Source organism: Rhinoraja longicauda, chromosome 16 (genome assembly GCF_053455715.1).
Source record: "Rhinoraja longicauda isolate Sanriku21f chromosome 16, sRhiLon1.1, whole genome shotgun sequence".
Lineage (NCBI taxonomy): Eukaryota > Metazoa > Chordata > Chondrichthyes > Rajiformes > Arhynchobatidae > Rhinoraja > Rhinoraja longicauda.
The window spans coordinates 4,243,432-4,256,568 of record NC_135968.1 but is presented as its reverse complement, the minus strand read 5'-3'; the positions used below and the strand labels follow the sequence as shown (position 1 = coordinate 4,256,568).

At 41.8% G+C, this 13,137-nt stretch overlaps 1 protein-coding gene and 1 pseudogene across 2 annotated transcripts in view; one reads left to right on the top strand and one right to left on the bottom strand.

Annotated features, from left to right (window-relative positions):
• Positions 1-539, bottom strand: part of LOC144601153 (uncharacterized) — a 58,186-nt pseudogene extending 57,647 nt beyond the window's left edge. Inside the window, exon 1 of the transcript XR_013548250.1 lies at positions 419-539. The product of XR_013548250.1 is annotated as an uncharacterized LOC144601153 (transcript). The remainder of the gene's footprint in view (positions 1-418) is intronic.
• LOC144601124 (uncharacterized) overlaps positions 1-13,137 on the top strand; it is a 59,407-nt gene that overhangs the window by 31,370 nt on the left and 14,900 nt on the right. The window lies entirely within an intron of this gene.

Here is a 13,137-nt window from a genome sequence, read left to right as displayed (position 1 = left end):
CACCGAAGATAGACACATAATGCTGGAGTAACTCAGCGGGACAGGCAGCATCCCTGGAGAAAAGGAATAGGTGACGTTTCGGGTCTTCTTTAGACCGAAGAACTCCAGCATTTTGTGTCTAGTTCATGTTAAATGTTTCATTAATTATTATACTAATTATACGATGAGACGAACCCCCCTTTTATTGTGACTTTTAACTCAGTTCCGATTCACATGACGTACGGGGCAGCGTACGGACGGCCAACGACCCGGCAGTGGACTGGTAACGAAAGACTGGTAACGAAATACTGGTCACGGGGAATATCAATGGCGACCATCTTTCCCACAACCGCCCCGCGCTCAGGAAAGCCCTCTATTCAGACAGCAGCCTTCCCCGGACCCGTGAAGCTCCACCCAGAGTTCGCACTGAGGAGCGTACTTCACCGGCATTCACCGGCAGCCGAGGGTCGCTCCTTGAACTGGGGTGTCCCTGCACGACCTCGTCCTTCTGGAAGCTTCTCTTGCTACCGCCTTCGACAGGGCTTGGGAGTGATGTCCCTTCCGGTGTCTCACGCCTGGGCTCCCGACTCCTGCAGCATCCAATGGCGAAAGTGTCCGAGGGTGAAGGGTGTTTTATTGCCATCTGTTCCCACAACAGAACAATGAAATTCTTACTTGCAGCAGCACAACAGTCTTTGCACTAAATATTGTGCCTTTTATCTGTGCACTATGGCTTGATTGTTTTCATGAAAAGTATTTTATTTATCTGGAAAGCATGCAAACAAAAGGTTTTCACTGCACTTCGGTACATGTGACAATAATAAACTAAACTAAACACAGTACTCATAGATAATGTAATGGCAGTTTCTATACCTTCTCAAAGTCCAACTTCAATAGCCATTACTGCTCGGGGATGGAATGGAGGTATAGCTTGCGCACACACCGCACTCTGAGATAACAAAAACTAATCTTCCAAATGCTGTTTCTTGATTATTTGGTCTTTATTAAAGTAGCACAAATCAAAAGAGTAATTCATAACTTTTCGTTCTTATCAACTGTTTCTTCTTCAAACAATACAGTAAAATTTGTATAGTCGTTACCGTGTGGTCCTTGTGAGTATGGCTGGCGCGAGTGTCGTGAGTGGTAAAAAACTATTCTCTCTATCCTCCGAGACTAAACTGACCCACAATTTCTGTCGCTACGCTAGCCTCCTCCCATGTGGACACTCCCCATTACGTATCAAATCACATCCACAAGCATGCAAAAAGACAAAAACTAGAAATATTAAACATAGCCATAATATAATGACAGTAACTAAATTAAACGTAAATGGCTCCTACAGAACATAAACATTAAAAAATAATAACCCCCAAAGACCTGTGTGCAACCACAAGTGGTCAAGGGGGTCTGCAGAGTCTCAGCGGGTATTGTGCTTAAATAGCCCGTGTGTACTGTGCCGATGCTTTCTCCTCGAGGTGAATTCATTGGTGTTTCACCAAGTGAATCCCTTCCCGCAGTTAGAGCAGGTGAATGGCTTCTCCCCAGTGCGAATCTGTCAGTGTGTCACCAGGTTTCTCAACTAAGTGAATCCCTTCCCGCACTCGAAGGAGGCGAACTCCTTGGTGCCTCATCAGGCTGAACGAGTGACTCCCTTCGTCCAGTCTGATGAGACTTTTTTGTTTCTTTTTTTAAGATAAATTTTTTATTGGAGATAGGTACATCTTTACAGTCATACATTTTAAAATTGATAATATTGTCAATTATTATTATATTGTCTCCAATACCTTTTGCCCCCTTTTTTTTTTAAAACTAGATAGAACTAAAGAAATAGATGAAGTAAAGAAAGAAAAGAGAGAGAAGCAAAATAAAAACAAAAACAAAAACAAATTATAAAGATAAGGAAAAAGTTAGTTAAAGAAGAATGGAAAAATTTATTAAAATAACAAAAACTTCATTCGAGATATATACGTACATTTCAAAGTATAGCATTTCATCCATTCTTTAGTCCGAGTGCTAGTCAGGTTCCTGTGCTGAACCATTCTGACCCTTTAAGTAATCAATAAAAGGAGACCATGTTCCAATGAATAATTCCTGTTTGTCCAACAGGGAAAATCTGATTCTTTCCACGTTTAAGGTCTCCGTCATTTCTATAATCCACATTTTGATTGTGGGGACCGTAGGGCCTTTCCAAAATTTTAGAATTAATTTTTTTCCTGTTATTAAACTATAATCCATAAAGTTTCTTTGTATTGTTCTAAATGTTTGATTTAATTCTAATATTCTGAGTATAATTAATTTTGGATCTGGGTCCAATTGTGTGCTGGTTATTTTAGATATTATGCTAAAAATATTTACCCAGAATTTTTTAATTTTTATACAGTTTGCAAACATATGAAATAATGTAGCTTCTAAATGTTGACATTTATCACATTTAGGTGAGATATGTTGGAAAATTTTATGTAGTTTTGTTTTTGAATAGTGTAACCTATGTATTACTTTAAATTGTATTAGAGAATGTCTGGCGTTTAGTGAACACTGATGTATATGTTGCAAACTTTCTTCCCAAGTATCTTTCGTAATTACTTGGTTTAATTCTTTTTCCCATTTTTGTCTGTATAAGTCCGTGGAGGGAATGTCACTGTCTAATAAGATATTATATATATAAGATATTAATTTTTCTGTATTAGGATGTTTGTTCCAACATTCATCAAGAATTTCTGAATTTCTAATTCGAAAATTTTGGGAGTTCGATTTTACATAATCTCTAAGTTGAAGATATCTGAAATAATCATTTCCACGAAGACCATAAGTCTGTTGCAACTCCTGAAATGTCAGAAAGGTGCCTTCCTTATAAAGTTGTCCCATATTTTTAATTCCATAATCCTTCCATTGTGTAAAACCCCCGTCTACCCATGAAGGCTTAAACAAAGGATTATTCACAATTGGAAGAAAAAGTGATAAATTATCTAATTTTAATGTCTTTTTTAATTGTTTCCAAATTCGTGTAGCACTAAATATTATAGGGTTTTCCCTATAAATTTTTTTGTTTAATTTAGACGTAGCAAATAATATCGAACCAATATCAAAAGGTAAACAATCTTCCTTTTCCATTTTTAACCAGTCTGGTTGATGATCTATTTCTTCCAACCAGAAATTCATATTTTTAATATTAACTGCCCAGAAATAAAACAAAAAATTGGGTAAAGCCAGGCCTCCATTTATTTTTGATTTACACAAGTGTCTTTTGTTTATCCTATGATTCTTATAATCCCAGATAAAATCATTAACAATAGAGTCCAATTTAAAAAAAAAGTTTTTTGTCAGATATATCGGAATTGTCTGAAAAAGGTATAATATTTGCGGTAAAAAAATCATTTTTATGGCATTAATTTTGCCAACCATTGAGATAGGGAGTGTTTTCCAATATTGAATATTCTTATGTAATTTGTTCAGTAATGGGTGGAAATTTGCTTTGAATAATGATGTATATATCTTAGTTACATAGATACCTAGATATTTAAATTTTTCATTTACTATTTTAAATGGAAATTGTTGTATTATCTGTTTATTATGTTCCCTTATTGGCATAATTTCGCTTTTGTTCCAATTTATTCTGTATCCTGAAAGTGAACCAAATTGGGTTATTAGCTTTAATAAGTTTGGAATACTAATTTCTGGTTTTGTAATGTAAATTAATACGTCATCTGCATATAGAGAAATTTTATTCACTGTGTCCTTTGTGTTATATCCATGTATTTCCGGATGCCCCCTAACTCTTTCTGCCAGCGGCTCAATGGCAAGCGCAAATAACAATGGGGATAACGGGCATCCTTGTCTACAACCTCTAGATAGGCCAAATTTCGATGACAACCTTTGGTTTGTAAATATTCTGGCCGTGGGATTTGTATATAACAGTTTTATCCATGTACAGAATTTCTCCCCTAGCTGCATATTTTCCATCACCGAAAACAAATAAGACCATTCAACCTGATCAAATGCTTTTTCAGCATCAAGTGAGATTATTGCTAGATCTTCATTAATAATTCTCTTGGAATATATAATATTAAATAATCTTCTTAGATTATAGTATGAGTATCGTTTCTGAATGAAGCCTGTTTGGTCAGGGTGTATTAATTTATTCATCACTGTACTTAATCTATACGCTAGTATTTTAGTTAAAATTTTTTGATCTGTATTTAAAAGTGCAATTGCTCTGTATGATCCCGGATCTTCCGGATCTTTATCAGCTTTAGGAATGAGTGTTATTATAGATTCATTTAGAGTGTCTGGAAGTTTCTGTTGAGTATATATATACTCATACAGTCTATGTAAACGTGGGCTAAGCAAATCATAAAATTTTTTATAAAATTCGGAGCCTAAACCATCTGGTCCTACTGCTTTACCATTTTTTAAAGAACCAATAGACTCCTCAATATCCTTTGTCGTAATCTCCCTTTCTAATACTTCTCTATCGTTTGAATCTAAACCTTTTAAATTACATTTTTTTTAAAAGTCTGCTATTCCTTCTGATTGTGCTACGGTTTTAGTTGAATAAAGGCTCTGATAATATTGGAGAAATCTATCATTTATGTCCTTGGGCATTTTTAATAATTCTCCTGTCTCTGTTCTAATTTTATGAATTATTTTTTCCCCTTCCATTTTTCGTAACTGACGTGCTAATAGTTTTTGTGGTTTGTCTCCAAATTCAAAATGTAATTGTTTTGTTTTTTGATAGAGTTTTATTACTTGTTCTGAATACATTTTATTTAATTTATATTTCAATACCGCAATTTTATTATATTTTAGAGTAGATGGCATTCTCGCATTTTCTATATCTAGTTGTTTGATTTCACTTTCCAATGTTTGTTGCTTAATCCTGTTCTCTTTATTGTAAAAAGCTTGAGCAGAAATTAATGTACCTCGAACATACGCTTTAAACGTTTCCCACATAAGAGAAATAGGTGTGTCAGGGTTGTCATTTACCTCAAAAAATATTTGAATCTGTTTAATAATATATTCCTGGCATGACTTTTCGTTCACAATTTGTGGGTTAAATCTCCAATATGCTTGTTTCTCGGACATTCCATTTAATTTAATCATGAATGTTAAAGGTGCATGATCTGAGATTGTAATATTATGGTATTTTGAATTATAAGTAAGTGAGATAAGTTTAGCGTCGACCAAAAAATAATCTATTCTTGAATAGGTTTTATGTACAGGTGAATAAAATGAGTATTCTCGTCCAGTTGGGTTTTCCACTCTCCAAACATCTTTAATATTACTAGTGTCCATATATGCATTTAATAAGTCACTGGAATGTGATTTGGTTTTCCTTTGTCTTGTTGATCTGTCTAAATAGGAATCTAAAGTACAATTTAAATCTCCTCCAATTACTAAATTATGTTGTGCCATTTCCGGAATGCAGTTAAATATTTTCTTAAAGAACAGTGGACTATCAAAGTTTGGTCCATATACATTAACAAAAATCATTTTTTGTGCATTTAATTCTCCTATTACAATAATGTATCTGCCATCCTTATCGGTTATAGTTGATGTATGTTTGAATAAAGTACCTTTCCGAAATAATATTGCTACGCCTCTTGATTTATGTGTAAAAGAAGAATGATATGTTTTATCTATCCATTTAGCTTTCAGCCTATGCTCAGCATCTTTTTTTAAATGTGTTTCTTGGATGAAAATCACGTCAGCTTTAATTGCTTTTAAATGTGCTAATACTTTACCTCTCTTAATTGGTTCATTAATACCTTTAACGTTCCAACTGCAAAACGTTATTCCTTCATTCCCCGTATTCATTTTTAAATCTTGCATTTTTTTGTCTATGGGGGTCTATAATAGAGCCAATGGTTCAGTTCAACAGACCCGACCCCGCACCCGAACACTGAATAGATGAATTTTAAGACTCTTAAATGCCTCTCACATATATATCTCCTTTGCTCCAATTTATAACTCCGTTCAAACTGAAAATAATAATGATAGTTTGTAATAGAAAAAAAAAGAGAATAGATTAAGAAATTAGTATTGTGCACAAAGAAGGAAAAAACTACATCTAATGTTAGTGCAGTTAGTGCTAGCCATACTAGCATGGCTACCCATCTACCGACTTCCGTAGTTGATGTTTCGAACTTATCCAGCCCCTTTGTTTCTTGGAACTTGTGTTCCATAGCAATATTTTACCGGGGGTATATCAAGTTCCAATAGTCGGAAGAGTTATGATACAAATAATAAAACCCAGAGTTAAAGGAACAATAAAAGTAAAAATGATAATGAAAATTACTAGCAGGAAAGGAAAGAGAGCAGATTTCCAAACATAACATATAAGATCCAGCTCTGTATTTACCTCTAATCATTCCATTATAAGTAACTTTATAAGTAAGTATTAGTCATTAGTAATAATTATTGATTCTAATTGTTAAAAATACCGCGGTATCATTTTAGTATTCATTAGTTAATTATATTAGTAGCGCAGTTATTAGTATCCATGGCAGAATTTCCGATCCACTTCTTTCTCAGCTTCTTTAGTCATCAATTCAATTCCATGCAGTCCTGCAAAGTCATTTATTCATGATGAGGGATCAGGCATCTTCTCATGACATAAACTTCTTGGCAAAGTCCAATGCTTTCACAGGGTCGGAGAAAAAGTATTCCTTCTTGTCATAAGTAACTCTTAAGGTAGCAGGATAACTCACACCATATTTCAAATCCTCCACTTCCCTCAGAATACTTTTGGTCTCGTTGAATGCTTTTCGTTTCCTTGCAACCTCTGCTGGATAATCTCGGTAAATGCTGATACTGTGACCCTTAAAATCAAGCTTTCTGTTTCTTGATGCTTTTTGCATTATCTCCTCCACAACATAGTCGTTTTGTAATTTTATTATCATTTGTCTTGGGGGTGCGCCTACTCTTGTCTGGCGTCTCATCACTCTATGTGCTCGGGCTAGTTGAGGCTTTTGGTCCAGAGATAAAACTTTTTGCAGTAAATTTGCAGTGAATTCTCGGATATCTTGATCTTTCTCTTCCCCTTCTGGGATACCTGCAATTCTTAAATTCTGTCTTCTCTGGCGACCTTCCAATTCAATACATTTCTCATTTATTTTGACCATCATATCAGTTAGACGTTGATTTTCTGTAACGAGTTTTGCTGTAGTGTGAGCGCTTGTTTCGGCTAGGTCTTCAAGGTCTTTTATAACACCCGTCTGGTAATTCAATGCCTTTTCCACAGGATTCAGCCTTTCATCAAATTCAACTTTCCCATTTTTAATTTTCTCATTCATCTCCTTTGATAGTCCAAATATTATTTCAGAGATTTCTTTCGACAAATCATTCTTCAAATCCACTGCTATATTCTTAGTCTCAAGCTTTAAGTCCTTCATTTCCTCCTTAATTTTTTTTATTTCTCCAGCAACATTCATCTGCTTTATTTCTTCCCTCAAACCAGCAATTTCACTTGCAATAAAGTTTTTGAGTTCCTCACCTTCTGCTTTTTTGGTCAATTTTTTCCCCGTCACATCTTCTTGGGATAACGTCCTACCTGAGGCCGAGGCTTCCGTCAGGCCTTCTCGCGGATTCTGCCTGGTAGCCCGACTTTTCGTTTTATCCGTTTTATCCGCGGGTGGGCTGTGCTGTGTATACATTATAAGTCGCGCGCCTGATAGCGTCACTTATAACAATCGGTGCAATCACTGCAGCGACAGCAGGCAGCAGGTAGGTCGATTTATCCCCGGTTTTTCTCCGTTTTTTACGAGGAGCTGGCTGGCGTTACCCTCTAGCCCTCCATAGCGCCACCGGAAGTCGAGACTTTTTTGTTTCGCGCAAGATTCCAGCATCCGCAGGATCTTGTCTCTCTTGTCTCTCATAACTTCAGCAAGTCAAAGGAGAAAGTGATCGACTTCAGGAAGCAAAGTGGTATACATACCACAGTTTGCATTATTTGTAGGAAAGAACTGCAGATGCTGGTTTAAATCGAAGGTATTCACAAAATGCTGGTGTAACTCAGCGGAACTGGCAGCATATCTGGAGAGAAGGAATGGGTGACGTTTTGGGTTGAGATCCTCTGAAGAAGGGCTTGTATACACTGGAATTTAGAAGGATGAGAGGGAATCTTATTGAAACATATAAGATTATTAAGGGGTTGGACACGCTAGAGGCAGGAAACATGTTCCCAATGTTGGGGGAGTCCAGAACCAGGGACCACAGTTTAAGAATAAGGGGTAGGCCATTTAGAACGGAGATAAGGAAAACCTTTTTCACTCAGAGAGTTGTAAATCTGTGGAACTGTCAGTTTCAGAAGGCAGTGGCGGCCGATCCTCTGGATGCTTTCAAGAGAAAGTTAGATAGAGTTCTTAATGATAGCGGGGTCAGGAGCTATGAGGAGAGGGCATGAACAGGGTACTGATTGTGAATGATCAGCCATGATCACATTGCATGGCGGTGTTGGCTCAAAGGGCCGAATAGCCTACTCCTGCACCTATTGTCTATAAACTAAACTAAACTAAACTCTGTCCTCTGGTCCTTGACATTGGGCACTCTGCCTTGCAGAATTACAGACCTCCGTCAGTGCAAAGCAAATCGGGATGATCTGAATCAGATCTGACAACCTTCTGCACCACCTCCACAACCTCCTCCCTCGCCTGCATCCAGGGACACTGAGACTCCTTCTAGGTGAGGCAGAGGTACATGTGCACCTCCTCCAACAAACAGTCTGAATAGGGGTCCCGCCCCGAAAAGCCGCCTATCCATGTTATCTGGAGATGTTTCCTGACCCGCTGAGTTGCTCCATCAATAATGTAATAAAATGGAACTGCAGGTGCTTGTTTATGCCAGAGACACAGAATGCCGAAGTAACTCAGTATCTCTGGAGGGTTTGCCCCGATCCGAAATGCCACCTATCCATTTTCTCCAGAGAAGCTGTCTGATCCGCTGAGTTACTCCTGCATTTTGTGTCTATCTTTGAGCACTCCAGCACTTAGACAATAGACAATAGGTGCAGGAGTAGGCCATTCAGCCCTTCGAGCCAGCACCGCCATTCAATGCGATCATGGCTGATCACTCTCAATCAGGTATAACAGGTATAACAGGTATAACAGAGCTTTATTTGTCGTTCGGTACCGAAGTACCGAACGAAACTACATAGCAGTCATAGAAAAAAAAAGAACACGAGACACATAACCCCAACACAAACGTCCATCACAGTGACTCCAAACACCCCCTCACTGTGATGGAGGCAACAAAACTTCCACTCTCTTCCCCACGCCCACGGACAGACAGCTCGTCCCCGACCGACCCGCACAGTCCCCGCACCGGGCGCTGAAACGTCCCGCGGCCGAACCGGGCGATGAAAGGCCCGCGACCAAGCCTTGCGCAGCTAAGTCCCGTGGTCGAGCCGCACCGGGCGATGTCAAGTCCGCAGTCGAGCCGCACCAGCGATGAAAAGCCCCGCAGTCGAGCTGCACCGGGCGATGTTAAGCCCGGCAGCCGAGCTGCACCGGGCGATGTTAAGCCCCGCAGCCGAGCTGCACCGGGCACTGTTAAGTCCAGCGGCCAAGCCGCACTGGGATGTAAAGTCCAGCGGCCAAGCCGAACCGGGATGTAAAGTCCAGCGGCCAAGCCGCACCGGGTGATGTAAAGTCCAGCGGCCAAGCCGCACCGGGATGTAAAGTCCAGCGGTTAAGCCGCACCGGGTGATGTAAAGTCCAGCGGCCAAGCCGCACCGGGATGTAAAGTCCAGCGGCCAAGCCGCACCGGGATGTAAAGTCCAGCGGCCAAGCCGCACCGGGATGTAAAGTCCAGCGGCCAAGCCACACCGGGATGTAAAGTCCAGCGGCCAAGCCGCACCGGGATGTAAAGTCCAGCGGCCGAGCCGCAGCGGGCGATGTTAGGCCCCGCAGCCGAGCCGCACCCCGCGCCGTGAGGAAGAGAAAAGTTCCCCCACACCCACCCCCACCCCCACCCACCCACACCACCACCCCCTCCCACACATACACAACCAAAAAAATATATATAAAAACCATCCCAACACCGACACACAACAAAAAAAAGACGGACAGACTGCTAGTCAGCCGCTGCCGTTAGTACCCCGTTCCTGCCTTCTCCCCATACCCCCTCACTCCGCTATCCTTAAGAGCTCTATCCAGCTCTCTCTTGAAAGCATCCAATGAACTGGCCTCCATTGCCTTCTGAGGCAGAGAATTCCACACCTTCACCACTCTCTGACTGAAAAAGTTCTTCTTCATCTCCGTTCTAAATGGCCTACCCCTTATTCTTAAACTGTGGCCCCTTGTTCTGGACTCCCCCAACATTGGGAACATATTTCCTGCCTCTAATGTGTCCAATCTCCTAATTATCTTATATGTTTCAATAAGATCCCCCCTCATCCTTCTAAATTCCAGTGTATACAAGCCCAATCGCTCCAGCCTTTCAACATACGACAGTCCCGCCATTCCGGGAATTAACATAGTGAACCTACGCTGCACGCTCTCCATAGCAAGAATATCCTTCCTCAAATTTGGAGACCAAAACTGCACACAGTACTCCAGGTGCGGTCTCACCAGGGCCCGGTACAACTGTAGAAGGACCTCTTTGCTCCTATACTCAACTCCTCTTGTTATGAAGGCCAACATTCCATTGGCTTTCTTCACTGCCTGCTGTACCTGCATGCTTCCTTTCATTGACTGATGCACTAGGACACCCAGATCTCGTTGAACTCCCCCTCCTCCTAAAAAATGTACTCAATGGCGTCCATATTTCCCAGTGGTCCCGCGGGGCATGTAATACGCTCTATCAAAGTTAGAGGAGCCGCAGGCGCCGGAAATGATATCCGGGGCGTGCGCGGCGGGGGGAAGGTTCTTGGGGGGGGATTCAGGGTGTGGGGGTGGGTCTGGGTCTGCAGCCGAGAAGCGGCGCCGGCAACTGGGCCAGGTAGGAGCGGGACGGCGAGGATCAGCAGGCGGGAAGAACGTCCCCATTCCGCCCCTCCACATCGTCCCCTCTCCCTCACCGTCCCCCCCTCCCGTGCTCCTCCCTCCCTCCGCCCCTCTCTCTCTCCCTCCGCCCCTCTCTCTCTCCCTCCCTCCGCCCCTCTCTCTCCGCCCCTCTCTCTCCCTCCCTCCGCCCCTCTATCCCTCTCCGCCCCTCTATCCCTCTCCGCCTCTCTCCCTCTCCGCCCCTCTCTCCCTCTCCGCCCCTCTCTCCCTCACCGCCCCTCTCTCCCTCTCCGCCCCTCTCTCTCCCTCCAAAGCCTTTTAAGGTAGGACATGGATATGCAAGGAAAGGAGGTTAATGGATAGGATGCAGGCTGAGCTGAGTTTAACTGCACGAGATAGCCTAGCTGTTGGCGTTTGTGCAGCAGAAAACAGCAACAGAAATGTTTAGGAAGGAACTGCAGATACTGGTTTACACCGAAGCTAGACACAAAATGTGGGAGTAACTCAGCGGGACAAGCAGCATCTCTGGAGAGAAGGAATGGGTGACATTTCGGATCGAGACCCTTAAGACCCAGTCTGAAAAGGGTCTCGACCCGAAACATTACCCATTCCTTCTATCCAGAGATGCTGCCTGTCCCACTGAGTTATTCCATCATTTTATATCTAACTTGGCATCATGTTCAGCATGGATATTGTGGGCCGAAGGGACTGTACTGTGCTGTTCGACGTTAGATGACTTTAATGCTGGTTTACACAACAGGACACAAAGTACTGGAGTAACTCAGCTGGTCTGGCAACATCTCTCGAAAACACGAAGAAGGGTGCCGACCTAACTGTGATTGTCGATGTTCTCCAGAGATGCTGCCTGGCCCTCTGAGTTATTCCAGCACATTGGGTCCTTTTCCACAGATTCTCTGCGGATACTGGATTCCTGGAATTGTTTCTGCCGGACATGACTTGGGAACCCTCTCAGCGGCTGCACCTAGTGATGGATCTGTGGCCGGTGTTTCCGACTGGGACATTGTGGCATCACCCTTGCCCCTTCCCTCAACTTGAAACATGTTTTTTTAACACTGAAATGCAAAAGAAATACAGAAAATGTTCAAGAGTCAGACAGCATCTGTGAAGATGGAAGGAGAATTTCTTTTTATCAGAACTCAGGTTCTCCTAAACACAAAGTGTTGGAGTAACTCAGCAGGTCAGGCAGCATCTCTTGAGAACATGGATAGGTAGCGTCTTGGTTCGAGACCCTTCATGCAGATGCTGCCTGACCGGCTGAGTTACTCCAGCACCTTGTGTCCTTTTGTTTATTAACTAGCATCTACAGTTCTCTGTTTCAACTTCAAGGCTTTCTTATGCAGTAAGCCCTCCTTATTATGGACCTCTTTCTAACAGATTTTGGTTATAGCGGACTGTCTCTTTAAGAACACAAGCTGAAAGGTACACTACTTTTGAAATTGTAATTGCATTGACAATGACAAGAAATCGCTTGGATCATCACCTAACTCTATTAAACAATGTAGCAAACAGCCTTTAGTATTTTTAGCTTGCAGTAACAAAAGTACATTTTTAGCTGAGGTAGATGGGAGGTCTGACTGCTCTCTAGCTGGTGACAGAATGGTTCAGTTGCCTGGTATCACCTGGGAAGAAACTGTCCCCGAATCTTAAGGTCTGCATTTTTAAACGTCTGTACTTCTTGCCTGATGGAGAGGGGAGAAGAGGGAGTGATTCATCCGTGATTATTGTGGTGGCCTTGCTGAGGCAGCATGAAATGTAGATGGAGTCAATGGAAGGGTGGTTGGTTTGCGTGATGAGTTACGTCCACAACTCTCTGCAATTTCTTGCGGTCTTGGATGGAGCTGTTCCCAAACCACACTGCGATGTATCCTGATAAAAAATGTTCTGCGGCGCATCTGTAGAAGTTGGTGAGAGTTGTTGGGGATGTGCTGATCTTTCTCAAATTTCTAAGGCAGTGGATGAGATGGTGTGCTCTCTTGGCCATTGCTGTTATATGGGTGCTATATTTGTATGTTCGACAGGAACAGTTTTCTTTCTTGTTTATTGATTGCCACTCTCTCTCTCACGCTGCCTTTCCTTGCTTTGGATGAATCTCCCAGGGTGTTGGCAATGGAGGATCCTCCGACCGGAAGCTCAAAATGTCAAGATCCACCAAAGTCGCTCGATCTGCAAACTTCTGGACACCATCGGCCTTTGCACG